The sequence below is a fragment of the Alexandromys fortis genome, unplaced genomic scaffold, assembly GCF_014885135.2.
Source record: "Alexandromys fortis isolate MF-2015 unplaced genomic scaffold, M_Fortis_MF-2015_v1.1 scaffold_17, whole genome shotgun sequence".
Classification (NCBI taxonomy): Eukaryota; Metazoa; Chordata; class Mammalia; order Rodentia; family Cricetidae; genus Alexandromys; species Alexandromys fortis.
Genome location: NW_026067896.1, coordinates 11,702,911 through 11,728,690, shown reverse-complemented (window position 1 = coordinate 11,728,690; position 25,780 = coordinate 11,702,911). Strand labels below are relative to the sequence as shown.

The 25,780-nt window shown below is 37.2% G+C and overlaps 1 pseudogene; it reads left to right on the top strand.

Annotated features, from left to right (window-relative positions):
- Positions 1-11,651: 11,651 nt before the first annotated feature.
- LOC126514542 (uncharacterized) lies at positions 11,652-11,756 on the top strand (annotated as a pseudogene).
- Positions 11,757-25,780: the final 14,024 nt, after the last annotated feature.

Below are 25,780 nucleotides of genomic sequence, written 5' to 3'. Positions count from 1 at the left end.
TGTAAAAAGTGAAAATCAGCCCATTATTCTTTTTCACCACGACGTAATGCCTGTTACTATGATGATATACACGGACATCTCTGTATGTGTATGTTTGTACCATCTTAGATAAAAGGAAGGGTTCTAGGACGTTCTCTCTCTCTCTCTCTCTCTCTCTCTCTCTCTCTCTCTCTCTCTCTCTCTGTAATTGTAGTATATCTACATGCAGATTTAGATAATGTTTACATTCTTGTATAGAGGAATATGCTATGGTTAATGACTTTCATCACTCCTGATAAACAGTGAGAAGACTGACTCACAGACAAGCACCAACACAGACCATGTAAGAAAAACATAAAAATCACTAGTTTTGAACAGAGAATTTTATATATGGAATTGTAAAACAAATGCTGAAAGCTCCAAGGAAGTAAATGGAAAGTGAGGAAATGCAAAGAAAATGTTACTAGAACAGGGTGTGACAGACTAGAACTGACAAATGCAATACCATTGTTTGGGACAGAGGATTTTGTAGAGAAATCGATGTGCCAAAGGGGGAAGTTCTGTTGCTTTTTAGAGCTATTACAGCAACAATAACAACAACACACAAACACACAAACATGTTTTAATTATACACTCTTTGTATGATAACTTATCAGGTGACCACTCCACACTTAGAAATAGAAATAAAGGGTATTTCCCACAGTCTTACGAACAACATCATAGGGTAAAGAGACAAAAAAAAAAGTGAGTGTCCATACATCTGATAGCAACAATAAATAATCACTCCATACTTAGAAACACAGAGAAATGAGTATGGCTTCTATTCACCTTTTAAAATAGTGACTATTAATATTCCTTGAAAATATTATAGTAGTTTAAATTTTAATGTTTCTTATTCTCTTGAAGTCAGCCATTCTCTCTTCCACAGAGAAGTTAAGAAATTGGATTACTTCTTTTACCTAATAGCAATCAGACTTTCTTTTGCAAAACCAAAGAACTGAAGGTTAATTTATGTAGTAAGATCCTGTCTCATAAAGCATGTATTCATCCTATTGTTTTAAAATATTTATGTGGGAACTTTGTAGCCATCCCCTAAGGCAAAAGGTACACTAGTAACACAATGTGTTACCAATTTTGCAAAAGATGACAATTTGTTGTAGAATATAGACTTAGAAGAATAATTAGACTGACAAATATAGACAGGACTAAAACATTAACTTTTGTTATTTCTCTACTTTCTTTGCTACTTTAATCTCTTTAGTTTGATCATCACAATGAAGGATATCCAAAAGCTCTCTGGCTGTTTTCAGTACCTAAATTAAATAGAACATGAAAACCTGAAAACATAAGGTTATGTATTTTCTCTTCCATTTATATATCATATGTGCATAAAGGAATAACTTTTTCATACTTCTTTTTAAATTTACTTTTTACATGATGCTCAAACACCCTAAAATTGTATATATTGATGGGGCATCATAAAGAACTTTAACGCAGAGTGTATTCCATTTTTAATGCTTGGAAGCATTAGAATAGAGGAGGTTGAAGCAGAGAATATTTCTTCAAGAAGAAGTCAAACTGGTCTCACATCTGGAACAGATAAGAAATTTTAAGAACCCGGCTTGCTTGCAGATTTAGGGTCGGGCCAGCAGTCTGTGCCCTCCAAAGCTACATGCCCATAGGGCTTCATGGCAAAGTCCTCAAGATTTGACCAACTGCTGAGTGAGACAGCAGTGGAACATGGCACTAACTGTGGTAATGCATTGTAATGTAATAACCGCTGATGGAAAGTTAAAAACAACACAGACTTTACTTTTCTGTGTCTTAGAAAATTAGACAAAAATACTTTTTTAAAGAACTTTCTATCCTTGTTCTCTGTCTTAGATACACTCGTGAGTCCTTGAGAGTGACCTCGGGCAAAATGGTGGATTCTGAAGACTTTTAACCTAAACAACATTCTAAGTCATTTATCTCCTCAGTTATTATCCATCTGGCTTCACTCTATTTATGAAATGGGCATTAACTATATCCGAACAGGATCCCAGGGCTCAGTATCAAGGGGATTGCTAGCAATTCCTTTCTTTTACCCTTCTAGCATGCCAAGGTAATACACAATATTAGCATAAATATATAATTTTTGACTGAGTTTGTAAATGACATATATTCTTCATGAAAAATATTTTACTGTGAGATTAAAATGATAAGTATAGATATGTGCTATCCATTAGAATGGGAATAATGTAAACTTCTGAATATGATACCCTGGTAGCACAATGGATGCCTGAGAGTTTTGAACCTCCAATGGGAATATAAATTAGGGCAGCCACATCAGAGAATGATGAGCAACATTCAGAGATGTAACAGGTGTATTTGGACTAGGTCAGCAAGGCCATACTTGGGATTATTTTAACAAAATTCATGCGTTTGGTCAGGAAACAGTTTTGCTTGTCTGTTTTCTGGTTTTTGGCTTCTTAAATCCCAACTGCAGTTTCCACTTTTTCCTCTCCTCCCACTGCCCACATCTTCTTGACCCCAAAATCCCATGTAATCCTCCTTCAGGTTCTATTCAGAAAGTGAGAGCCTCCTATGGCTACCAAGCAAACATGTGTATATATATATAGAGAGAGAGAGCTACATATATGTTATATATAATATATGTTATATATAATATTGTTCAGAATGTATATTAAATTAGATAATATTAAATAATATGTTATGTATAAAATACTTACTGCTCAGAATGTATATTAAATTGAACAATATTTAATCATCTATTTTATCCAAAATGATATTTTGATTTCATTGATGTAATAGTTTATCACATAGTCTCAAAATCATTTATATTTTATATGTGCATGTGCAGCAATGTGGGCATGTGTGTGTGTGTTGGACATATGTATCATGGTTCTTCTGTAAAAATCAGAGGAGAACATTTGAGAGTTCTCTCCATAATCCACTAGTGCCCTGAGCATCCAACTCAGGTCAGCTCAGGTTATTGTCAAGTGCCTTTAATGCTGAGCCTATTTATAATTTTTATAACATAATATTATATAAAGATATTGAAAGTACAAGAGGTATTTTAAAAGTTTTGTTGAGTACGATATTTGACAAGCCCAATGAAGATACTGTTTTACATATTTTTATTGTGGGTTTGTGTATTTAAGAATTGATACAAACCTTTATCCTAACCCTGAAGACCATTCATATGAGACAAAAGGACAGAATTAATATCCATAATTCTAGACACCTTTAATCAGTGACAACACACTAGGAAAAATTGACCATCAGCCATGTGATATGCTCTCTGTCCATCAAAACTTCTCTGTTAAGGTATTTGTTACCCCTCTTGTCTTTTTAAACACGTAAAAGTGTTCCTCTCAAAACTTTCTGTGTTGAAGCATTGTCCTCAGTTTAGTGTTGCTATTGAGAAGAGACTGGGTCATGAGGTCACTAATGGTATGAGTTCATAGCTGAATGGGCTATTAGGAAGTGGGACTTGAAGGGAGAGATGCCTTTGAGGTTTTTCTTTGGAATACGTATCTTGACATGGAGCTCCTCTCTATTGGTTTGCTGATTGGCACAACGTGCGCAGTTTCCTTTCCCATGTGTTTTCTTTTTCTAGCATGATCTTCTGAGTCATCACAAGCCAGTAGCAATGGAATCAGCATGTATTTGCAATAGAGCAGGAGGTCCATTGGGAACCAAGCTCAACTTCAGTTTTTACAGCGAGAACTGCAATAAAGTTAAAAATGAAGGATGAAAGAGTGGAATGAGTGGATTAACAAAGTGCTGTTAAGAAAAGGAGAAATTACAAGAGCAGGATGGTGGTTTTGTTTATCTAATAGCTGTCTACACTTGCCAAGAGGAGGTGATTTAAGTTAAAGTCCTACTCTCTCAAAAGCTAGGGGAATTACGGTGGCCTTCTTGAAATTCATTAGTTAGTTGTGGTGTTTTCAGCCAGACATCTACTGTAGATAGGATCAGATATCCTTGAGCCATTGGACCATATTAGGATTATGTTCAAGTCTTTATAGACTATGATTATAGTCTAGATACTAGCAGAGTACGAGGAGCCTGAATGGGATTTTGCCAAAGAAAGATATTTGTTGTTAGATAATTCTTAGCTATATCAGAAAAGTCAGCTAAAAATGTCTTAGTGCAGACCAGCCTGTCTAGATACTTACCTTCTCTATTGGTCTGTACAATTCATAAGGTTTATTTCTCTTTATTAATCATTTCAGGACAAGGCAAAACAGATGATGAGTACCAGTGCTAGAGCCATAATACTGGTGACAATTCTATAGCACTGGTATTACTCTTCCTTTCATTCCCTGGGTCATTTCATTAAAGGCTATGGTCAAAAGTCTCCTGGCTCTTGCTAATAGTATTTTCCAAGTAATGTCTGTGGGATTTATGTCACCTTTATGTGAACTTTGGGCATAGTATATATTTTTTCTCTAATCCTCAATCCTCATTCTCATTGGTTATCTGATTACTCCTAAACTACTGTATAATAAATAATATTTATTTTTCATTATTGTTTTGTGCTTTCTGAGATATATTACCCCTATAAAGTCAAGGCTGGCTTCAAATTAGAAATCCTTAGCCTCTTGCATGTTGGAATTACAAGTGTACCATTCCAGGTCACCATTAACATTTTTAGACTGTTTAAGGCCTCCCTATTTGACTCCATTTTGGGGAGTCTGGCTTGGCTATTCTTTTTGAACTGTTATATTCTACCTGAAGACGCCTTACATCTGCAGCATATTCTTCTGGACAACTATTTCACACCTACCATCCTTGGTGATGCTGAATCGTTAAAAGGTGACTATCTTTAAAAAGGCTACGTAACTCTCTGTGGATTTTTTTTCTTGTTGCCATAAACCTTGAACTAGACCCCCAACACCAGAAATTCGATTCTGATCACTTTTATATCTTTGCCTACTATGTTAACTTCTGTGATGTTCAGGTTTCTATCACTCCAATATGCTTATTTCAGAATATCACTTCTTTTAAACTCCACATATACAATTTATAACTGAGCTTGCACTGTTTTTCTTAGACCAATAACTTCTATCTATTACATGAATGTCTACTGACTATTCTAGCCATTTAACCCGCTTTCTTGGTGTTGCCACTCCTACAGCTTCCCAAGACGTTATCACAGAGTTTGAGTTTTATATAGTCATCTATTTATTTATTATATACCTTGTTCTCCTAAAGCCTGCTGAACTATTTGAATGTTTACCTTATGTCTTACTTATCTTTGTATCTTGGGGTTTAAAGTAGGTTCGGGCTCATAGGCAATCAATCAATTCTGAACAAGTCTGCAACATCTTCCAAATAAATTTGCTTTCAAATTCCTTATCGATTGTTTTCTACCTAGGAGGTGAGATAATTACTAACAATAGAAAAGATAAACTGTGCCAGCCCTCGAGAGGCAGAGGCAGGCAGATCTCTGTGAGTCTGAGGCCAGCCTGGGCTACAGAGTGAGTTCCAGGAAGGCTCCAAAGCTACACGGAGAAACCCTGTCTCAAAAAAACATAAAAGGATAATATGACAAAATGAGTGGCATCATTCTATTGTCCTTAATAATATAATAGTCACATACTTATCTTTTTTCAGCCATTCCTCATATTAATTAATTACTGAAGTATATGCGCGGAAAGCAAAAGTGAAAGTTAAAAAAAATAATGCTTCAAAGCATTAAGTAGGAGTAACTGGAAAACACTGTATTTGCAGCATCCCAGTTATTTTTGTTCAATTTTTATGTTTAATCAAATTTAAAATATATGTTATAATCCTTTACACACAGAGAGAAAAAGAGACAGAGAAAGAGAGAGGCCACTACACCTAGTTGTGTGTGTGTGTTTGTGTGTTGTATTATGGATCAACTTTGAAGTTTCCTGCATGCTAGGCAAGCATTCTACAATTGAGATACATCCCCAGTCCTTTAAAAAATATTTGGGGTATCTATTGCCAATACTAGATTTTTGTTCTTTTGTTTTTCCAGCTATTTTTCTGCTACATAATTGGGATACACTCTTTTCATAAAGTTTTTCATTAAATTATCATAATTCTAAGGAAAAACAAATAGATTGTCCTTTTAGTTTTGTAAATGGGGAGACGGCAATGTAGCAAGGTTGAGGCAACTTGCTGAGGGATACACAGCTAATAGAGAACAGGGCCAGAATTTTAATGTAAGTTTTTATCCCAAGTCTGTGATTGTAACCACTGCAGGACCCTGCCAGAAGAAGGCTTTATGGTAAAATGACACTTATGAGGACTAAATAAAAACCGCAAAGAAATAAAGTCCACCAGGATATCTTCCTTTAATCCTTTCCTCTTCTTTTTTTTTTTTTTCAGAGGAAAGTTAGTATCGATTTTACCGGATCATGGATTCTTTGGGGAAGCATTTGTTTCTCAATAAACTATTTACAGTCCTAAGTCTAGGCCTGCAGAAATAAAAATGAATGAAAGAGCGTTTTGAGAGACAATGGAAATTCCCGTGGCAAAGATGAGTCATCCCAGGGGAACAGTGGGAGGGGACTGTAAAACGCAGAACACTTCCATCTGGCCAAGTTGAGCTCCACAGGACAATAGCTAGAAATCTAGCCAGACAGAGCCTCCTCGGCTGCAAACCGCAGAAGTTCTGGTTCGAATCTCTGTGCTAAGAACCTAAAGGAAGCATAAACAAGAAGTTCAGCTACCAGATGGGGACCCTTCTAATTAGTTAAGTCTGCTCTAATTTCTGGCCACCAGTTGGCAGATGCAACAGATGCCAAGGGAGTAAACAGAATATGTTGGCAGTTTTGAATTTTAAACCAGTATATCACAAATAGATTCAATTTAGAAATATTTTCCCCCCTTCGGTTAAACTCTGTAACTTAATTTTGTCAAATGCCAAGAAGTTAGAGATGGATTAGAAGACATTTCTTTGGGGACATTTTATGTATTTTTGTCTGTAAATTGATGGTAATACATGATGAGGATTTAAGCACATTACCCTGGCATGTGTAAAGTACAATGCCGTGCTCTCATAAGAGTCTTATTTTATAAAATGCACATGTTGATGCGATATTTGTGAGTCAGAAACTCTGCAAGTTGTAAAAGCTCTGGGGTTAAGTGGGTTAGGTGCAAACACATCTTAAAATGAGTAAGAATGTTGAGAAATTAAGGGATAAATGAACCATTCTTCCAATCTGTAGTCTATATACAATGTTCACTTAGCTATGCAAGACATAGGCCCTAAGGATTTATTACACATATGGACACAAACCATAGTTATGACAACAAATGCAGCAGTTGTTGCATTGTAGGCAGAAAAGAACATAGAGCTAAATAAGTAATTCTGGCATATTTGATGGGATAAGTGCTATAATAATATTTCTTTTAAATTTTTATCTATTGAGTGATTTAGTCTGTGTTCATTATTATGATGTGTATGTGTGTCATAGCAGCTTGTAGAGTTCAGGTGACAACATGGTGGGATTTGTGCTTTCTTGACAGTTCTGTGTTCCAGGGGTCAAACTCAGATTTCTGGATGTGTGGTAAGTGTCTTTTGTTGATTCTATTCCCCAGACCATGCCTTGCTTTTATGTGTGGACTAGGGATCTGAACTCAGGTCTTCAAGCTTAGCTGGCAAGCTTTTCACCCAGCGAGTCATCTCCTCATGCTATATGGTCTTTCAAATGGTTTTAATATTTAATGAGATTCCTTTATAGAGTAGGAATATATCAGCAAAATAAAGTTAGGAAAAAGATTTCAAGGATAGAAAAGGGGTTTAAAGACATACATATATGTAAACAAAACGCTGTGAATGGTATCCTGATAACAGACTCGTTGGTAGGAACAATGGATGAGTGTGTGGTACCATGAACCTGTCTGTGAACATACCTAGTAGGTAGTTCAGTTAGAAAAATCAGTGTAGCCTGGCGGTGGTGGCGCACGCCTTTAATCCCAGCACTAGGGAGGCAGAGGCAGGCGGATCTCTGTGAGTTCGAGGCCAGCCTGGTCTAAAAGAGCTAGTTCCGGGACAGGCACCAAAGCTACAGAGAAACCCTGTCTCGAAAAACCAAAAAATAGAAAAAAAAAAAAAAGAAAAATCAGTGTATTATGCTTCCTATTATCAAAGTCAACATCCAAGGAGATTCTTGCTTTTGAGGAACTGAAGAGATCTACTTGTTAATTTAAAATTGATATTGTTATCAAGATCATTACTGTAAACATTATGCTAATTATGATGGAGATGACAACAAAACATTTCTTTGCCATAACCTTTTAAGCAAGATGCTACACCAAGTATTTTGCATATATACAACGTCAGCAGCATCATAAGCTAAGCACACAGACATAGCTATTATGAAGACTCATAGGGAAAACAAGTCATAAGCTTGTAATTCAATAAGAGGAGAAAGATCTCATACCTTAAGTTGTTCATGCAGTTGGAAACAGTTCCCATGTATTCTAGATACTATATGGTTTGAAATGTCTAAAAATAATACAGATATAAGTGAAACTCTGGATATTAAGAAAGAAGTTACCATCAGAGACTAACAGTCATCGTCAGTGAGGGTACAGTTTATAGAAGTAGGTTTCTTTCTCTTCCTTCTCCTCTTTTCTTCCTCCTTTTCTTTCCCAACTTGGAGTCCAGCAGTTGGTGTGGAATTGTTTTTGGCTTCAGTGTGTTTCTTAAATTAGTGCATTGCATCAGACATAATCTGTGCTGAAGTCTGGATATTCAACTCAAGTTCTCATGCTTGCATGGAAGGTCCTTTATCAAATTAGTCATCTTCCCAACCCAGAAACAGGTTTCTTTTCTCAGTTATATCTTGGACCCTCAACAGTTATTTACTGAATTCTGTTCGTTCAACATAATTAATTGCCTAAGTATTTTCTTTGTTCCCTTATTTGAAATACATTCAAATGATAATTTGGGGATGAGTCATAGTTTTGTATGTGCCTTTAATGCTGTGTTTAAGGCTTGTTGGAAATCTGTTTTAACAACTTTAGGAATTTCCCAGATAAAGTAACATGTAATGTATTGAGTTACACTCGTTAGCAAAACAAAAACAAAAGCAAAAGTAAGAACAAAGAGTAATTTGCTTTGATGTTGCAAAAATGCCCTGCAGATAAACTCGTAGTTCTGATTGAAAGAATTAGGATAAGAATCATGACTGCTGAGACCAGAAAACATAAGGAAAATATGTTCTTTTCAGCCTTAGTGGGTATTCACAATTTACATGCTGTTTCAGCTTCACAGCGTAGAGATCTCCTTTGCCATAATTAGATGATCATCTGGAAAGGACTAGCGGCAAATGGAAGATCTTTTTTCTTGTCAAAACCCAGCCCCAACTTGATTAATGCAGAGTGAAGCGATGCATAGATGAGGAAGTGCGGTGGGAAAACTCAAAAGCTGGCAGGTTCAAACACATTGCTTCTCTGGTACAAAAGGCATGAGTCTAACAATGGGAATCTTCATAGAGGGGCCACTGTGCTGATTCCTGAGAAGCATTTGCCATTATAATGTGTGTCTTCAAGATGTTTTGATTCCTTTCCTATTTTCTGAATTCATGCAATCGATTTTTTTTTCTTTCTTCCACAGAAGATCAAATGACCTCAACCTTTCTTTAACTCATGGCTTTGTCACCTACCACAGGAAAGCTTAGAAGCTCAAGTGCTTCTTTGGCTGAATATTTAAGAAACAGACACTGGCTGTGCTAGCTAGGATAGAGGTAAATCTATAAATTCCCAAGTCCTGTTAGAACCTCACATAAAAATATATGGAAAATTCTTTGTGGTTTCTTTGCTTCCCCATAACAGAGCCATTTGTGCCAGAATAAAATATTCTTCAAGTGTTTTAAAAATTAAGTTTAAATAATTTATGAATAACTGCATAATGCTATTAACTTCTGTTACGTAGAACCATTCTTGAACAATTGGCATTTCACAGACAGTACATAGACAAGGTTGTTCATTTTGTATATATGGGGCTTTGAAATAAACAGTTTGAATACCAACTTCTACAAATTCTTAGCTGTATAACTTCAGACAAGTTATTCAACTGCTTGTATGTCTTAGTTTTGCAGTATTAAAATGGAATAGATATTAGAACTCTCTCAAAAATAATGTGTGTTATGATCCTCAGGTGAGGTAATACATGTCCTTTCTTAAATTTTATTCACAGTTGTGACATGGGACGCCCTTCTGTGTGCTGTGAATATGTTTTATTACCATTAATAAAGAAGCTGTTTTGGCCTATTACAGGGAAGAATATGGCCAGGTGGGAAATCCAAACAGATACAGTGAGAAAGAAGGATTGGGGAAGACACCAGCAGCCACCTAGAGAAAAAAAAGATGTGTGGTAACACCATAGCAGCATGCTGATACATAGGTTAATAGAAATGGGTCAAGTTAAGACGTAAAAGCTAGTTAGAAGCTTTAAAGTTTAGTTTATTATAATTGTGTGTGTGTGTGTGTTCGTGCAACAGCTTGTATACTGTAAACACACAATAACTTAAGGAAGTTACTACTCTTCTTCTACAGTATGTTCTGCAGGTTGGACTCTGGTTGTCTGTCCTGCATGGCTAGAAATTTTACCCGCTGAACCATCTTGAGAATCCAAATTTCTAAAATGTTTAATTAAATCTCATATTCTATTTTAATATTTCCTAATCATGTGAACAATTAGGTAAGAAAAAATAGAATCATAAAAGAATCTTTGTATTTCCATTTTGTGTTTAAAACCACAAGCATGCTACGGATTTCTTCGTATTCTTTTTCAATCATGTACACACAATTAACCAACACAAATACCTTTACATATTAAATCACTGATTTTATATTCTTTGAAACTTCTTCAAACGTTACCCAAATGTATTCAAATGTTCTAACACTTTCAGTTTAGAAAGTTCAGTTTCACATCTACCTTTCACTTATTTTGAAGTATTTTATTTTAAATTATATGCCATTTCATTTTGCTTGCTATTATTGTGACAAAACAACATGTTTTGTCAAAGCACCAAGTTTCTCAAAGCAACTTGAGAAAAGAAGAGTTTGTTTGGCTTACATGTTCTGATCACAGTTCATCATGAAGGGAGGTCAGAAGAGAAACCTAGAGGCAGAAATTTACACAGATGCTATGGAAAAACTCTACTGATAGGTTAGCTTCCCCTAAGTTGCTCAGCTTGCTCCCCTGCCTAGGGATGGCATCCCTTGTTTTGCTGTGCCTTCCCATATCAATTATTAATCAAGAGAATGCCCCATAGGTTGTCTTATAGGCAACCTAGTGGAGGAATATTGTTGATGGAAATTCCCTCTTTCTAGTTGACTCTAACTTATCTCATGTTGTCTATGTATAGGACTGTGCAAGCATGAGAGCAAATGTCTGTAGAATCCAGATGAGAGCATTGGGTTCCCTGTTATATGAAGTTGTGAGTCACCTGAATCAATGCTGGGAATAAACTTAAGAGTCTCTATAAGACGCAGATATACTTGTAACGATTTCTCTAGTCCTGTGCCTTTTAATTTTAACTGGGATATTAAGTTTATCTCATAAGTGTTATTAAGCTTTTTTCTAAATGTTTCTTCTTTCAAGCAGTGCAACAGTAATAGTCTTGAGCATCAATCAAAGATTAAAACTGGCTCTTTATGGCCAGATCGAAGTGTGCTTCATCATTTCTCAGCCTCTGGGCTAGAATCAAATGTAATATTTGGTTTTATCAGTTTAATATCTATGTATCTTCTATCTGAGGAAAATATATTAAATTAAACCCTTAGAAGTAAAGAGAATGGGAGACTGATCCATAAAGCCAGGCATTATCTTTGTATTGTAATAGTCTCAGAAACTGCATTTAATAAATGAAAAAAAAAATAAAGAAGAAAAGCTACACCTACAATCTATATCACTAAAATGATAAGAAAATCCTATGAGCCACTGTTGTATTGTCAAGGTCGTCTAAGTTAACCTCTCTGGTTTGATTTTTCCAAGTAAGTAAATAAATAAATGATTTCCTGTCCAAGTTTTAGAATTTCAATGCGTCACTTCGACAGTGTAGAGCTTCCGCATTTACAGACACCTACTTCTACCTGGTTTAATCCTGCTTCTCTCCTTCTTACAGTCACTTAGCTGGCCTTTTTGATTTATAATATCTTTTTAGACATCTTAGGCCCTATTTGTGTTCCCTAAGAGATGTCATTAAACACTTCTGTCCAAGTGATAGAATTTCAGGTCCAAATTATAGGATCAGGATCATTTTAGTTATAAAATTACGTGAAATTATTTTTTCTAGTAAATACACAGAATGTCTTTTCTTTTAGCTCGCTAACAAACTGAAATGAAACATAAATAATGTGGGTGAGGGAACAAAAGTAATAAAATATAATTTTAAAATGACTGAAACATTGCAAAGGTATAGATATTGATAACTGCTAAACATGAATTTTGCTGGGAAACAGAAAACACATTCACTTGAAATATCAAAAGAGAATTCATTTAAAGTCTATAAAGAAGTTTCCATGAGTTTCAAGAGCCAAGGAGAGCTGCAAAGCTTCCAAAAGAATACATTGGTAAATTAAATATGATGAGATAAAGAACACATTGTTTTCCTGGGACTCCATGGGTCTATCTCCTGGAATGAGGCTGGCTCACAAGGGATAAGACAGTTAAGGAATATGACCACTACAAACTTTTCTGTCTGAGGTAAGGTTGGAACTTGTTTTGAATTTCAATGTCACTTTGACAGTGATAGTTTCTTAGTCATTGTGCCTTTTCCCACTGTGTGGTGGTGCTTCCAGCTGGACAAAGCTGTCTGGCTTCCAGATTAGAAACTCTGTGCTGGTTGCTTTTTTTCTTTATGTGTCAAGACACCTGATAAAAGCAGCTTAAAGAAGAAGGGATTATGTTGGATCATTGTGTCAGAGAACAGTCCACAATAGGGGAGGCATTGTTGCTGTTATATGATTTATCTACTCGTATTGAATCCATAGTCAAGAAGAAGGAGAGAAAGGGAAAGAGGCAGAAGGTAGGTAGAGGTGTGGGAATGGTGGGGAGGAGAGATGCTGGTGTTCCATCCCTTTCTTCTTTGTATTCAGTCTGGACACCAGCTCATGGGATGGTGCCACTCACATTTGGAGTGACTCATCTACCTTGATTAAGCCTTCTAGACCAAATCTCACAGCCACAATCCATGGTTTATGTGGTAGGAGATTCTAAATCTTGTCACCTTAAGAAAAAAGAACAATCAAAGCAGACAGATTTACTGAAGTGGTTCTTTTTTTCTTATTTATTTATTTATTTATTTATTTAAGATTTCTGTCTCTTCCCCACCGCCGCCTCCTCTTTCCCTTCCCCTCCCCCAATCAAGTCCCCCTCCCTCATCAGCCCAAAGAGCAATCAGGGTTCTCTGCCCTGTGGGAAGTCCAAGGACCACCCTCCTCCATCCAGGTCTCGTAAGTTGAGCATCCAAACTGCCTAGGCTCCCACAAAACCAATAGGTGCAGTAGGATCAAAAACCCATTGCCATTGTTCTTGAGGTCTCAGTAGTCCTTATTGTCTGCTATGTTCAGCGAGACCGGTTTTAACCCAGGCTTTTCAGACCCAGGCCAGCGGGCCTTGGTGAGTTCCCGATAGAACATCCCCATTGTCTCAGTGTGTGGGTGTACCCCTCAAGGTTCTTGAAGTGGTTCTTGAAGTCAAAGGAGTACAGAGGTTATAGAAAGGCAGGGTTATTATGGAAATGCAATGGACTCTATCAGCTTGGATTCAATTGCCTTAAAGTATATTTCTATATTATCTCCTTGAGGATTATTACATACTTTTCCTAAAAATTAGCATTAAGTCACTAAATGATAAAAATATGTAGTTTATAAATATTAATTGTAAGAGAATTTAAATGACTAAAGTACATGAGTGAAAACTCCCATATGATAGTCGGACATATATTAAAGACACCACTAATTTGAACAATATTTATACATATTAAAGCACCTATGGATTTGCATGAATGCTTAACATTACCAACTGGTGGTCTGGGATGAGGTGGGTAAATGGGGCAGAGATGATTCTGGAGACAGTATCACAGGATGGCTCGATCACTGAAGTAATGTACTGACTTATATAGCTTGAGTCATAGGGTAGGTGGGCAAAAGAACAATGGGATGCACCTAAATTGCATATTTTATACTGATTTAAGGCATCAATTCAAATACCAAAGCTTACGAGAGAGGGAGAGAGTGCAGGGAGGGTGCGCTGTAGTTAGGCAGATACTTTACAGGCTTATCAGTTGGCAGACTGCTGGTGACATGATCTCTGAGGAGTTAACTTTCTGGCTGTGAGAAAGAAGCTTAACTGACTCCACCTTTGTTTCTATGGAGTTTAGTGAGCCCAGACCTGATCTGGGTAGAGAGCAGTCTTGTCCCTGCTGTTCTCTGAGAGCTATCCCAGGAATGGACAACATCATTCCACCTTTCCTCCTCTGGCCCTGGGGCCGACAACCAACATGATTTTTTAAGAGTAGTAAAACTTTTTATGTCCTTGGCACCAAGATATTCCAGTGATGTATTTTTATGGGAATGGAGGGGGAAATCAAGACCCTAAGTTCTAAATTTGAATAGACAAGGAACAGAGTTTTCAACATCTTTTCAGAGATCAGAAATCCTGCTTTTTCTCTGTAAATGAGACCAAATGAAGCCCCAAGCCAGCTTGTCCCTGTTTATTCCACCTGTGTGATTTATACTAAAAGTTGGCTGTAATAGTTTAATATCCTGATTAAGTCAATTTTACTAATTAACACAATTCTTAAAATCATTAAGTATTCAGTTAAATAGTTAATGTTAAGGTGAAATTTATTTTAAATTAAAATCTAAGCTACATTTATTATTGAAGGATCAAAGACCTCAACATTAAACTGGATACCCTAAACCTGGTAGAAGAGACAGTATTGAGACAAACGACAACTTTCTGAACAAAGCACAGATAGTACAGTACTAAGATCAACAATTAATAAATAGGACTTCAAGAAATTGAACAGCTTCTGTAAGGCAAATGGTACCATCCACTAGACAAAGTGGCAGCCAGAATGGAAAAAGGTTTAGAGTAACTCCATATCCAATAAAGGACCAATATTCAAAGTATGTAAAGAACTCAAGAAGCAAGATACAAAAAAAATGCATAATCCAAATTAAAAATGGAATACAGACCTAATCAAAGAATTTTCAGTGAGGACTCTCAAAAGACTGAGAAATACTTAAAGAAATGTTCAACATCCTTAGCCATTAGAAAAATGAAAATCAAAACTACATTGAGATTCCATGGCTAGAAGCAATGACACAAGTAGCAGCTCCTGCTGGCAAAGGAAGAACTCCTCCAAAGCTGTGTGAGTGTATCTCAACAGCCACTAAGAAAATTAATACTGCAGTTACTCAGAATGTTGGGAATTGATCTACCTCAAGATCCAGCAATACCACTGTTGGGCATATACCCAAAGGACACTCTATCCTATCACAATGGGACACTTGCTCAACTATGTTCATTGCAGATTTATTCATAATATCCCAAATGGGAAACATGCTAAAAGTCCCTCAACAGAATAATGGATAAAGAAAATGTGGTACATCTACACATGGAGTATTACTTAGTTGTTAAAAAAAATCATGAAATCTGCAGGCAAATGGATAGGAAATGAGAAAATCATCCTGAGTTTGTTAAAAAAAAAATCATGAAATCTGCAGGCAAATGGATAGGAAATGAGAAAATCATCCTGAGTGAGGTACCCTAGTCTAGAAATAGAAAGACAAATGTGGTATGTTGTTGTAGAATATTCTTTGATGATGCATTACACTTGTTTATGCTGTGAAATATTTGTTTCATGATGGAAAGATGTGTTGCATTCTTTTTATATTGCATTTGGTTTATCCTGTGAAACTGTAGCTTGGTGGCCGGCCCTTGGAGTCCTCCTCTCCTTTTCCCCCTTGATTCTTGATCTTTCCCTCCAGATTTCTCCTCCTATTCTCTCGGCCTTCCAGCCCTGCCTATCCTTTTCTCTCCCATGTTATTGGCATTAAGTTCTTTATTAGACCAATCAAGTGTTTTAAACAAGCAGAGTAACACAGCTTCACAGAGTTAAACAAATGCAACACAAAAGAATGTAACACATCATTGTATCATTAAACAAATATACTACAACATAAACAAATGTAACACTTTTCCAATGAATGTTCTACAACAGTATGCACTCATTTCTAAGTGCCTATAAGCCATTATAGAGTCACAACTGGCCACCTCTTGTTGCTAGATGAGGTCCCCAGTGGCAGGACTGGGTTACTTTCAGTTGAGTGGTTGTTCAGGGGGGTCCGTGTGAAAATTCTCAAATAACTCAGGGTGTTGCTAAGATGATCATCTGCTCTCTGCAAAATGACAGGCAGTATCCTTGGCTGAGTAAAACACCTACACAGCTCATTAGGCATGGAGAAGTCCAGCCGGTGCCTACATGGAGCCTGATACCCCTATATTGAGATGTCTTTGGTGGGAGAAGGCAAACTTCAGGTACTGAATGAGAAACATGGGCATTGGCCAAGTCACAAAATCTTTGACCTACAGTTGGTTCTGCCTGTAAAATTTGTTAGATCAATGGTGGCCCAGGACTTGTGGAAGTAGCCAACCAATGTCTGTAGTAGGCTTTCTTGGATTGCTAACCCCCAGTCGAGACAGGAAGACTTAGAATGAATGCTGAGCCTTAGCTTATGCTCGTCTCTTGATAACTCTTATAACTTACTTTAACCCGTTTCTTTTCATCTACGTTTTGCCCCAGAGCCTTTCATCTTTCTTTCCGTCTGTATGTCCTACTTTTTTGCTTACTCCTTTTTTTGGCTGACTGGCAGCTGCCAGGCTGGTTGGCCTTGGGCATCTTGTCTTTCACCTTTGTTAACTTCTTGTTTTTTCTTCTCCCTTTCTCTTCCTCTTCTTATTCTCTCTGCCCACCAGAATGTCCCACCTCTCCATTTATTGCCTAGGTGTGGGATTTTCAGCTTTTTATTTCACAAATCAGTTTCTTAGGCACCCCATCTTTATATAATTAAACAATCACAGCATAAACAAAAATAACACATCTTTGCTTAGTTAAGCAAATATTCCACAATTAATGTCTAATTTCACTTAAGGGTCATTTCACAAAAAGGACCCCATACACGGCACTGCTAACATAACCACGAACCAGAGATTAGATAACCCAGAGTCCTACAATAAATCTAAACACTAATGGTCAAAACAAGTATCAGTAAAATGACTCCTAATGATATTCTATTAGATCAGTAATTTACCCAGTAATCATCAGAGAAGTTTTATCTGGTAACAGATGGGAGCAAATACAGACCAACAGTTAAGACAGTGTACAGATATTGAGTCTAAAAGGGAGGTCCCTAACAAATTGCTCTGCTCAAAGCTCAGGGAATCTGAGGGGATGACAGAGAGCAGGAGAACAAGGCCCTCCAAATCAACTAAGCAAGGCATATATGAGCTCACAGAGACTGAAGCAGCAAGCACAGGTTTTACATGAGTCTATACCAGGTCCTCTGTTTATATATTACAGCTATTAGCTTACTACTTTTTATGGGCCTCTTGGCTGTGAGATCTCTGGAACTCTGCCTGACTTTGAGACGCTCTTCCTTCTGTTGGGTTGTCGTGTCCAACTTTGATATGATAAGTTTTGCTTCATCTTATTTTTCATTTCATATTATATTTAATTTTTCATATTTTTTATTATATTATATTTTTAGTTTTTTTGTCTCTTAGAAGACTATTCTAATGAGAGATGGAAAGTGATTGGATCAGGAAGGGAGGGGTTGTGGGGATGAACTGGGAAGAGTAGAGGCAGAGGGAACTGTAATCATGACATGTTGTATGAGAAAATAATCTATTTTTAGTAAAAGGAACAATTAAGAAATAAAGCTAGAAGAAGAAGATATTTATGTAAGTTACTAAGAAAAATATTACTATGGTATTATCATAGAAATTTTGAAAGTTTAAAATTTGTGAAGATGTATTTAGAACTGTGTTATACATTTTAAACATATTGTTCCATCTTAAGAAAAAATAGATTATATATTATGAAATATGGGTTTATACAAAAGAGCAGTAGATTGAACCTTGTTGGATGTGTTCACATTCAAGGAAACCCCTATGAGTCTTACCTAAAGCTTACATCTAAAGCATTTGACTGAATTTCAAGATATATAAATACTAAATATATGATGAAGACAATATAAAATTTTGTAGTTATATGATTTTTGATTAATTAACTCATTGGAAATTCTTAATAAATTAGATCAGCAGACTTCATCTAATTTCAGCTCTGAAGATAAGTTACACTTCCTGAAGAAAGAATATCTATACCAGGGCCTTTGCTAGATATTCTATTACTACTCTTATTTACTTAAGGAAGCAAACTCGTCCTAAGTGGGTAAATCAATTACATTGAGCAAACAGTTATTGAATTTCCATTGCTCCAGGATAAAAGATACCTTACAGATCATGACATGGCACTGTGTTTATGATCTGTTTTGTACTATTTTTTTTTTCAGCTTTGGCACCTATCCCACCAAATCTCTCCTCATTCAACTTAAATTTGTAGAATAGCCAGATTATTTGCTGGGTTTAAAATCTATAATGGCATGACAATATTCCCTAAATTCAGACATTGTCAGGGAACTAATATACTTGCTCTGACATAACAGGATGCTGATTATTTAATAGAAATCATTCTATTAGAAAAAAATCTCTCATTTGCATATAAACTCTCATATAAAGAGCAGAGCAAGATTGATGGAGACATATCTTGATTAAGGGGGTGTCTATTCTATTCATTTAAGGCATCTCTGAAGGAACATGGGCATGGTCTCTGTGAATTTGAGAGGACCTCTCTAATTTGGGAATGTATTGAATGTGATAATTGCATAAAAGTGTTTGAAAAAATTAAGGTTTATATTAATTTCTAAATACCTTAAAATAATAAATACTCAATAACATAGAGAAGGGAAAAAATGTAAAGATTCCAAAATTTTACCCTATGTAACTCTAGGTGGTGGTATTATATTGGACGAATTATTTTCTTCTGTATATTTTATTTGAATTTTTTAATAATTACGTTCACTTTGATATTAAGTAATAAAACTTTTAAACCCATACCAAGACTTTGCTCAGGATTCAAGAGCTTTTTGATGGCACCATTATGAGCAATTGATCTTTATCATCTATCACTTGTTGGAACCCATTATTTCTTTATTATTTACAGAAAGATGCCTGTCGAAACTATGTATGTATGTATGCATGTACGCATGTATGTATCTTCCTGATCAGACAAGAAACTCTGGAGGGAGGAGGACTGCTTTATATTTTCTCTCTATGATTAACATATGTTCTAGTGTCACCCAATACATGGTTGGCATTGAACCAATACACTATCAACAGAATTATCTTCAGCGGAGTTGGCTGTGTTCCCTGGTGCCTTGCAGAAGGAAACAGAAGGACGCTGTGTAGGGTGTTTTATCAGCGGTGCAGCGGCATTCTAGGACAGAGACCTTGCAATTCCCATCTAAGGCGCAGAGAGTGATACATTATCTTCAGCATGGTTAGGCCGTTAATATTATGCACAAAACAAGCTTTCCCTGAACTCTCTCGGGAATTACCTTCCATATGGAATATTACACATTTTAAAGCAAAGTTCAAGGGAATGGTCATATTTTTTAAGGTTTATATTATATGTACAAATTTAGCTTTACTCCACACCAGCCACCATTAAGTTCTAATCATTCATTTCTCCAATCTTCAAGTGGAGTACAGATACTTTCTTTCTCAGAGAATACTTTGATTTTTATGCTTAGCCCATTCATTCTTATATTGAGATTTAAGTGAATTTCTTTAAAGCTCTGCTAACTGTTTGAAAAACAGACTCAAAAATCTTCATTTTTAATTATCAAACTAAAGAAGCAGCTCTTTACTTTCCGCTGTTTCAGCTGAAATCAATACTTGGTCAATTAGTATCTATGCATTCATCTCTCTGCTAAATGATAACATGAAGATAAATAAGATTACTTCAGAAAGGAAGATGTGAGACCCAGATTTCTAACAAATTACAGTCAAGTCATGGGAGTTCGGGATCTGAGAAGCAAAGGATACTGGGAGAAGTCCCGGGGATAGAAAAGGAGGAGGTGATGCTTTTGTCAACAACATTGGAAGCACGGGCTCTCCAGGGATGAAAAGGTTAGTTTTGTGCCAAATTGATTAGAGCAAGGGATGTTCAATGGTTTGGTTGAACATTGCCTTTTTGGTATGCTTATGGAAGTACATCCAGCAGAGATTAGCTGAATAAAGCAATTGGTTCTTTCCACTGTTGATGATCATAGTCCAGTCTGTAGAGGACCTGGACAGGGTGAAACGGAAAGAGGAACCTGACTCTGCTTCAGCTGGTCCCTGATCTCTTTCCCATAGTACTCCTGGATCTTGGGCCTTCAGATTGGGACTTAATCTAAGCTCCTGGTTTTCCAGCTCTTCATTATTAGCTTTATTTTTAAAAACCCATCTCTATTTATTTAACTCTATTCTCTCCTCTCTTCCCCCTCATCTTCTTCATTTTCTCTTCCTTCCAACACATCTATCAAGTTACCCAAATTTTGTCTATTGACATTGCTTGGTGGGGAAGACAGTGATTTAATGCATTCTTTCCTGATGAGTACAAAATCTAAGCAGCAGAAATGATGATTTGGATTTATGTAATGGGAACTGGAGAGCAAAACAGTCCTATGGGATCATATAGTGGAGAAAAAGTGAGTGGAGCTAATTATATGCCTAGATATCAGGAAGGCTATTCTGAGTAAATGATGCCCAAACTGACAGACAATGCGTTTTAAAATTCTTTGATTAGAACTGAATGTCAGGAACAATTAAGGAACCACCAAGGAGCATTATTTCGTTCACACAAAATGCCATGACCAGACTTGAAAAATGACTTTTATATGCTTATGCGATTCTTAGAATTGGGTACTATATATTTTGCTATATGGTTCAGAAGATTCAGCAAGATCAGACTAGACAGGAAATAAAAAGACACAGAAAGGAGTGAGAATTGGAGATGAGATATGTAAGGTGAAAGAAGCATGCATTTCTGCAAATCATTTCTAGTTGCTAGAAACCAGGCAGGCACTGAGGAGTCAACAAAGAGACTTGTATAGAAGAGCTAACTCATAGATCGAACAGCCAAAGGGTTAAGTAGAAAGGCAAAGGGGTCTTCTGGCACTAGATAAAAAGTATATGCTTTGAAAGGAAGGCATGAACAGGGCCAAATGCTATTCTTGGGTCAAACAAGGTAAAAACTGAGGAGACTGTCAACACTTGAAGAAATAGGTGGAGATGACCCAGTGCTTCAGGAAGAATGTGTCAGTGTAGCGCAATTATTCTGCAAAGGAGTTAAAGAGAAAAAGGAAGTGAACATGCGGGGTATGAATTGTGGATGCCTATTTTGGAAATTGTCATATTTAAGAAAATGGAAAAGATACCTTAGAAATTATTTGAGTGCATGATGTCCCCTCCCCTTTTAGTCAGTAATGTCCCTTATAAACTTTATGTATTTAAATCCAAGAAGCAGTGTAAAATGCAACAATCAGTTACTAGAAAGGTTCAAGACAATTAAGTGTGAGAGAAGTAGAGCAGGTAAGACTGGACAGGACTCTCTACATTTATTACCCTGGTTTAGCGATAGTGAGAAAGAGGAAATGTTTTTCTATTTAAGTCGGGATGATTTATACAAATGAAGGAACGGAGGATGAAATGAAGGTGTGCTTGTAGGTTTGGTTACAGGAGTCCTTTGCAGCAGGCTTTAAAGAGGAGACACAGAATCTCAGCTGGGATATCTACAGAGAAAAGAATGGAACAGGAAGCCTGCAGGTCTTGGGTAAGGATTTATGATTTAGAAGCCCTTTGAGGTAAGTATTTCTAATCTTTCAATCTCCTATGTTGGAATGTATTCCCCAAAGTGGTGCTTTAAAAGGTGGAGACTCTGAGCATGAGACGGTCTTGAGGGCAACATCCCTCATAAATACGGTCATGAAACAAGCCTGAGGGAGCGTCATTGCTACTTTCCTTTCAGGAAAGCATAGCATGGAGTCTTCATCAGAGAGGAATGGAGTACTTAGCTGGCCTCACATTTATTGGTGCCTACATCCTGGGTTTTCCAGCTACAAGAACTGTGAGAAATAAATGTTTGCATTTAATTTTTTTCATGAAAATATCATTTATTTGGTTATTTTGGGGGTAGAATACATCTCTGTAGAAATCCTAGTATAGTCAGGTGGTGGTGGCGCATGCCTTTAATTCCAGCATTCAGGAGGCAGAAGCCGGTGGATATCTGTGAGTTCGAGGACAGCCTGGTCTACAAGGCTAGTGTCAGGAGAGAATCCAAAGCTACAAAGAAACCCTGTCTCAAAAAACAAAAAACAAAAAACAAAAAAAAGAAAGAAAGAAAGAAAAAGAAGGAAAGAAAAACAGAGAAATCCTAAAATGGCTTGTAGTAGTTGGCTACATCCTTTAACCATAAGGATTTCTGTCTCTGAACTCAAGTCATCAACTTGAGGACAAGTGTCTTTACCCACTGAGCAATCTTTCCAGCCCTAAGCATTTATACTTTATAAACTATCCAGTTTATTGTATTTTGTGATAGTAGACAGAAAAAGGCTCCAACAAAAATCATTATTATAATCTATTAAATTGAAGAAATTTATGATAACAGGATTCTCATAGTGCTTTTTAGTTTAGGGTTCAGTGGCATTGCCTCTTATTTTACATCAGCAGGACTCTTGAACAAAAAGCAGATTCAAGAAGAGAAAGAAAGGCTTTTTCATTGTATTTGGCTCTTACTGTTTTATTTCCCAGGTTGTGACGGCCTCTTCGATTCTTGTGCAACTATCATTGCTCTTGGTCCCAGCTCCCACAGCGGTTTGGTTCAGCTGACACAGCAGGTACTTCTTAAGGATTGATGCTGCCACACCTGATAAGGATGTCTCAGGAGAATGAAAGCTTACAAGCATCCCGTGTCACGAAATCTCCTTGGCTGTGAGTGAAGATGTGTGGAAGCAAACTACGAGTGACAGCATCCCGATTTTGCAAGAGATTTGGGGCGACGATCTGATGCTCTCTATGTCCTTCTTTAATCATTTGGATTTAACTTTGTTTTCTCTCTTCATAGTATGCAGTTGTCCTCGCGATAATGCTGCTACCTGTCGTAGTGCATTTTAAGTGCTTTACAGCGATCTCTTTCCATCCTTACGACACTACTGTAATGATAACTCTACAATTGCTCCGGGTTTACCCATTTAAAGACCTGAGACACATAGTATTATAATGATTTGGCGCAAAGTCACATAGTTTAAGTCAGTGCTATTAGTAGGCCACAGGCAATGGAGCTTTCCTGCTGGGCTCTGAAAGTTGCTATGTACACGGTGAGTTCTTGCTTTTGTCCATCTGATGTAATCTGGTACTCCCATTTTCCACCTGAGGTCCAAAGTCCTTTGCAAGATGGATCTATGCTTTATCAAAAGTGTCAGAGCTGGCAGAGTTCACTTAGGCGGTGTTGACTCCTTGTCGTGTTCTTTCTCCAACAAGCTGTAGGAACTTCTGTGCCTGACCCATGCCTGGTGATTCCTTTTGCCCCGAGTTTTGTTTTCGCTTTCAGTCTGTACACCTCTCACTCAGTAGTGATCTAATACTTACTGTGTGGGCTTTAGCGTTTATTTGATTTGGAGCAACCTAAAGGGCCTGCTGGCTGGGTCTAAATATAAGACTGGGAATGCGGGAGGGAGGGCACATATTTTAGGCCTGAGGGGGTTTTATAGGCTGTGGCAAAACACTGCAAATGATTGGCAACACTTGGCAGAACTACAGTGAATTGTCTAATTCTAAATGTTGTATGACATGCAAATTAGCATACGGGGAGGGTAGAGTCGTGGCGGGGAGGATTAATATTTCTGAAGCATTATACCACATTAGCAACCACCATAGTTTAAAACGCGAATTGATTTCATGAGAGTCTTGGCTTGACAGCCATATGCAGGACCATTGTTTTGCATAGAGCAGACACCTTGCCTTGCACAGAAAATGCCGCAGTGGCGGCCACCTCCCTTGTTTCCTTACAGCATCCTGTGATGTGAGGGGCCAGTACATCTTGTTGAATTGATTGGACTGAGGGAGAAACCACAGCATGGTGTGGTTTAAATGACTCATTCAGTCTCATGAAAGTGGTCTGTGTTAGAGCCAGAGTCAGGGTTTGGATCTTCCATCTTGAATGCCACGCTTTGTATTAAGCCCCATGGTGTTCCAATATATCATTTGGCTCATTTAAACCACATGGATAATTCATTTTTCAACACCCTGGTTATATGTCATCTTAGCTGTCACTTCCATTAGCTGTTCACACACCTGCATGTAGCTTATGCCAGGCTCCTTTCCAGGACTGCTTTGATACCCGTATTGCTCATTAGGCCTGAGAAAATAAGAACGACAACAGCCATAGCAAAATAGCATCCACCACGACAACCACACAACTCTTCTTTGTTCTGACTACTATATTTTATTTCTGGTTTCTGCTTCTGCAGCAGTCAGCACCACTTCAACTAAACTGTGTCTGCCTAGTGACCTTGGTTTACTTAGACTTTCAGAGCTTTTTCTATAACCCAATAGGACCTATGTGTTTATGTTTACTGATGCCTCGGACACATTGGAGACGTTGCCATGCTTCTAGTGAGGTAACAAGAAAGAAGCCTGCTGTGAGAGCCAGAGGAAGACTCCATCTTCCTCATGACAGATTATCTATTTTCAACTTATGTTCTCCACCACCACATTCTTAGGCTAAGAGACCCAAGGACTCACATTCCCAGGGCCTCTTCCCATATGGTTCCTCTTTAGTGTCTACCAATGGGAGGCATTCTCATGAGATTTGGAAGGAAGCAGGAAGAAAAAAAAAAAACAGAACATAGGAAAGATTGATCTTGGGTTCAAACATTTCTGTATTCAACAACTATTTATTAAGAGTTATGTGAGACAGCATTGTTCCATATTCTAGGTATATAAGCCCTATGCGTATGCATTTATATTCTTTGAGTGAATGAGGAGGAAAACAACTCAGAAAATGAGGAGCTATAGGAAAAAAATATTTTTTAAGAATAGTCTAAAATTCTGGAGGATATGTTAAAGCTTATTATCTTTTCATAAAAATTCTAATTCTCTATATCTTTGTTGGTATTTTTATGGATTTAAATTCAAATATTATTGCATCATTTTCCCATTTCCTTTTCCCCTCTCCAGTCCCTTCTCTTACAGCTCCATTGTTCTCTCAAGCTCTTGGCCTGTTTTAAATTATTGTCATATATGTCTCATTGCTACTATGTATTTTTTAATCAGTTGTCAATATTTCAATCTCCTGCTTCTATGTATTATGCATGTGAGTTAGAAAGCCCTTGTGGTTAGAGTACAACCTCAGATGTCTGTACTTGCCTTCCATATTGGTTAAGACAGGATCTTTTTATCTTCCCCTGCTTCATACTCCGTGCTCACTGACCCAAACCTTCTGGCTATTCTCTTGTCTCTGGTTCCCATCTCAGTGTAGGATCCCTGAGATTGCAAACGCAAGCTAACACTCTAGCTCTGAGAGGTTTCAGAAGCTCTGAACTCATGGTGAAGTGGCAGTGGTTTACTCACTGAGCCACGTCACCAGACTAATCGCTCCTCTCCTCTCCTCTCCTCTCCTCTCCTCTCCTCTCC